Below are 5,125 nucleotides of genomic sequence, written 5' to 3'. Positions count from 1 at the left end.
CCTCCTCCTGCGGGCATGGAGAACCAGGGGGCCTGGGGAGCCTCCTCCTGCGGGCATGGAGAACCAGGGGGCCTGGGGAGCCTCCTCCTGCGGGGATGGAGAACCAGGGGCCTGGGGAGCCTCCTCCTGCGGGGATGGAGAACCAAGGGGCCTGGGGAGCCTCCTCCTGCGGGCATGGAGAACATGGGGGTCTGGGGAGCCTCCTCCTGCGGGGATGGAGAACCAGGGGGCCTGGGGAGCCTCCTCCTGCGGGGATGGGGAACCAGGGGGCCTGGGGAGCCTCCTCCTGCGGTGATGGGGAACCATGGGGCCTGGGGAGCCTCCTCCTGCGGGGATGGAGAACCAGGGGGCCTGGGGAGCCTCCTCCTGCGGGGATGGAGAACCAGGGCGCCTGGGGAGCCTACTCCTGCGGGGATGGAGAACCAAGGGGCCTGGGGAGCCTCCTCCTGCGGGCATGGAGAACATGGGGGCCTGGGGAGCCTCCTCCTGCGGGGATGGAGAACCAGGGGGCCTGGGGAGCCTCCTCCTGCGGGGATGGAGAACCAGGGGGCCTGGGGAGCCTCCTCCTACGGGCATGGAGAACCAGGGGGCCTGGGGAGCCTCCTCCTGCGGGGATGGGGAACCAGGGGCCTGGGGAGCCTCCTCCTGCGGGCATGGAGAACCAGGGGGCCTGGGGAGCCTCCTCCTGCGGGGATGGGGAACCAGGGGGCCTGGGGAGCCTCCTCCTGCACCAGGGGGCCTGGGGAGCCTCCTCCTGCGGGGATGGGGAACCAGGGGGCCTGGGGAGCCTCCTCCTGCGGTGATGGGGAACCATGGGGCCTGGGGAGCCTCCTCCTGCGGGGATGGGGAACCAGGGGGCCTGGGGAGCCTCCTCCTGCGGGGATGGGGAACCAGGGGCCTGGGGAGCCTCCTCCTGCACCAGGGGGCTTGGGGAGCCTCCTCCTGCGGGGATGGGGAACCAGGGGGCCTGGGGAGCCTCCTCCTGCGGGGATGGGGAACCAGGGGCCTGGGGAACATTTTCAACACTTTGGGGCATTTCACAAGCGCTTCCCTCGCTTACGGCCACACCACCCTGAATGAGCCCGATCTCGTCTGATCTCGGAAGCCAAGCAGGGTCGGGCCCAGTTAGTACTTGGATGGGAGACCGCCTGGGAATACTGGGTGCTGTAAGCATTTTTTTTTGCCATTATTTGTGGGTAGAAAAGTGAGAAAAGTGACCTAAAATAGAACCGGGACTAGGCGGCAGTTCCCCCCACCAGGCGGCGGCATTTGGGGCATTATTTGTGGGTAAGAAAGTGAGAAAAGTGACCTAAAATAGAACCGGGACTAGGCGGCAGTTCCCCCCACCAGGCGGCGGCATTTGGGGCATTATTTGTGGGTAAGAAAGTGAGAAAAGTGACCTAAAATAGAACCGGGACTAGGCGGCAGTTCCCCCCACCAGGCGGCGGCATTTGGGGCATTATTTGTGGGTCAGAAAGTGAGAAAAGTGACCTAAAATAGAACCGGGACTAGGCGGCAGTTCCCCCCACCAGGCGGCGGCATTTGGGGCATTATTTGTGGGTCAGAAAGTGAGAAAAGTGACCTAAAATAGAACCGGGACTAGGCGGCAGTTCCCCCCACCAGGCGGCGGCATTTGGGGCATTATTTGTGGGTAAGAAAGTGAGAAAAGTGACCTAAAATAGAACCGGGACTAGGCGGCAGTTCCCCCCACCAGGCGGCGGCATTTGGGGCATTATTTGTGGGTCAGAAAGTGAGAAAAGTGACCTAAAATAGAACCGGGACTAGGCGGCAGTTCCCCCCACCAGGCGGCGGCATTTGGGGCATTATTTGTGGGTAAGAAAGTGAGAAAAGTGACCTAAAATAGAACCGGGACTAGGCGGCAGTTCCCCCCACCAGGCGGCGGCATTTGGGGCATTATTTGTGGGTCAGAAAGTGAGAAAAGTGACCTAAAATAGAACCGGGACTAGGCGGCAGTTCCCCCCACCAGGCGGCGGCATTTGGGGCATTATTTGTGGGTCAGAAAGTGAGAAAAGTGACCTAAAATAGAACCGGGACTAGGCGGCAGTTCCCCCCACCAGGCGGCGGCATTTGGGGCATTATTTGTGGGTCAGAAAGTGAGAAAAGTGACCTAAAATAGAACCGGGACTAGGCGGCAGTTCCCCCCACCAGGCGGCGGCATTTGGGGCATTATTTGTGGGTCAGAAAGTGAGAAAAGTGACCTAAAATAGAACCGGGACTAGGCGGCAGTTCCCCCCACCAGGCGGCGGCATTTGGGGCATTATTTGTGGGTCAGAAAGTGAGAAAAGTGACCTAAAATAGAACCGGGACTAGGCGGCAGTTCCCCCACCAGGCGGCGGCATTTGGGGACCCGTAGTGTGGGCAGAAAACTCACCAAAGTGACTTAAAATAGAACCGGTGCAGGCGGCATGTTCCCCCACCAGATGGCGGCATTTGGGGACCCGTAGTGTGGGCAGAAAACTCACCAAAGTGACTTAAAATAGAACCGGTGCAGGCGGCATGTTCCCCCACCAGATGGCGGCATTTGGGGACCCGTAGTGTGGGTAGAAAACTCACCAAAGTGACTTAAAATAGAACCGGTGCAGGCGGCATGTTCCCCCACCAGATGGCGGCATTTGGGGACCCGTAGTGTGGGTAGAAAACTCACCAAAGTGACTTAAAATAGAACCGGTGCAGGCGGCATGTTCCCCCACCAGATGGCGGCATTTGGGGACCCGTAGTGTGGGCAGAAAACTCACCAAAGTGACTTAAAATAGAACCGGTGCAGGCGGCATGTTCCCCCACCAGATGGCGGCATTTGGGGACCCGTAGTGTGGGTAGAAAACTCACCAAAGTGACTTAAAATAGAACCGGTGCAGGCGGCATGTTCCCCCACCAGATGGCGGCATTTGGGGACCCGTAGTGTGGGTAGAAAACTCACCAAAGTGACTTAAAATAGAACCGGTGCAGGCGGCATGTTCCCCCACCAGATGGCGGCATTTGGGGACCCGTAGTGTGGGCAGAAAACTCACCAAAGTGACTTAAAATAGAACCGGTGCAGGCGGCATGTTCCCCCACCAGATGGCGGCATTTGGGGACCTGCAGTGTGGGTAGAAAACTCACCAAAGTGTCCTAAAATAGAACCGGGACCAGGGGGCCTCTTCCCCCACCAGGTGGCGGGCTTGGGGGGCTTGGTTTCCGGGTAGAAAACTCACCAAAGTGTCCTAAAATAGAACCGGGACCAGGGGGCATGTTCCCCCACCAGGCGGCGGGCTTGGGGGGCTTGGTTTGCGGGTAGAAAACTCACCAAAGTGTCCTAAAATAGAACCAGGACCAGGGGGCATGTTCCCCCACCAGGCGGCGGGCTTGGGGGGCTTGGTTTGCGGGTAGAAAACTCACCAAAGTGTCCTAAAATAGAACCGGGACCAGGGGGCCTCTTCCCCCACCAGGCGGCGGGCTTGGGGGGCTTGGTTTGCGGGTAGAAAACTCACCAAAGTGACCTAAAATAGAACCGGGCTAGGCGGCATGTTCCCCCACCAGGCGGCGGGCTTGGGGGGCTTGGTTTGCGGGTAGAAAACTCACCAAAGTGTCCTAAAATAGAACCGGGACCAGGGGGCATGTTCCCCCACCAGGCGGCGGGCTTGGGGGGCTTGGTTTGCGGGTAGAAAACTCACCAAAGTGTCCTAAAATAGAACCGGGACCAGGGGGCATCTTCCCCCACCAGGCGGCGGGCTTGGGGGGCTTGGTTTGCGGGTAGAAAACTCACCAAAGTGTCCTAAAATAGAACCGGGACCAGGGGGCCTCTTCCCCCACCAGGCGGCGGGCTTGGGGGGCTTGGTTTGCGGGTAGAAAACTCACCAAAGTGACCTAAAATAGAACCGGGCCAGGCGGCATGCTCCCCCACCAGGCGGCGGGCTTGGGGGGCTTGGTTTGCGGGTAGAAAACTCACCAAAGTATCGGCAAAATAGAACCAGGGAAGGGGGGGATGTCGGTCACAAGGTGCCCGAGTCAGAGAACCAGGAAAACGGACATAAATCCAGAAAACCTCGGTGTCTGACTGCTCCTCAAAAAGTGGTCTTTTTGATGTCACGAGCGCAACCACCTAGAGGTTAATGGGGAGGGATGGTGTGAGCGCAAACGGATTTTTCCTAAGTGTGACTGCTCCTCAAAAAGTGGTCTTTTTGATGTCACGAGCGCAACCACCTAGAGGTTAATGGGGAGGGATGGTGTGAGCGCAAACGGATTTTTCCTAAGTGTGACTGCTCCTCAAAAAGTGGTCTTTTTGATGTCACGAGCGCAACCACCTAGAGGTTAATAGGGAGCGAGTACAACAGGGGAGGGAGTGAATGGGCTCGGACTGTGGCCGAGCCTGGTGCCTCAAAATCGGACAAGGTTGGACTGGAAGCCCGCTGAGAACTCTGGTTCTTTTGCCAGACGAAACGAATTTTTTCCGAGTGTGACTGCTCTGCAAAAAGTGGTCTTTTTGATGTCACGAGCGCAACCACCTAGAGGTTAATGGGGAGGGAGTGGAAAAAACGACAAAGTGTTGAGCTCCGGACCGGGATGGCGGGCGACTCGAGCGGTCATGCCCGACTTTGAGACACTTTGTCGCGGTCATGCGAGCGACCTCCACTGCTCCCCGGAGGTGCCCCGGACCGGGTTGGCGGGTGACTCGAGCGGTCCTGCCCGACTTTGAGACACTTTGTCGCGGTCATGCGGGCGTCCTCCGCCGGTCCCCGGAGGTGCCCCGGACCGGGTTGGCGGGTGACTCGAGCGGTCATGCCCGACTTTGAGACACTTTGTCGCGGTCATGCGGGCGTCCTCCGCCGGTCCCTGGAGGTGCCCCGGACCGGGGTGGCGGGTGACTCGAGCGGTCGTGCCCGACTTTGAGACACTTTGTCGCGGTCATGCGGGCGTCCTCCGCCGGTCCCTGGAGGTGCCCCGGACCGGGTTGGCGGGTGACTCGAGCGGTCGTGCCCGACTTTGAGACACTTTGTCGCGGTCATGCGGGCGTCCTCCGCCGGTCCCCGGAGGTGCCCCGGACCGGGTTGGCGGGTGACTCGAGCGGTCATGCCCGACTTTGAGACACTTTGTCGCGGTCATGCGGGCCTCCTCCGCCGGTCCCTGG

At 59.8% G+C, this 5,125-nt stretch overlaps 1 non-coding gene across 1 annotated transcript; it reads left to right on the top strand.

The window, feature by feature from the left end:
• Window positions 1–1,054: 1,054 nt before the first annotated feature.
• Window positions 1,055–1,173, top strand: LOC148058244 (5S ribosomal RNA). The gene has a single exon (XR_015710055.1). It is a non-coding gene; the product is annotated as a 5S ribosomal RNA (ribosomal RNA).
• The last annotated feature ends 3,952 nt before the right edge of the window (window positions 1,174–5,125 follow it).

The sequence above is a fragment of the Callionymus lyra genome, unplaced genomic scaffold (assembly GCF_982586985.1).
Source record: "Callionymus lyra unplaced genomic scaffold, fCalLyr1.hap1.1 HAP1_SCAFFOLD_127, whole genome shotgun sequence".
NCBI lineage: Eukaryota > Metazoa > Chordata > Actinopteri > Syngnathiformes > Callionymidae > Callionymus > Callionymus lyra.
Note: the sequence above shows the minus strand (reverse complement) of the source record. Positions and strands in the feature narration are given on the sequence as shown.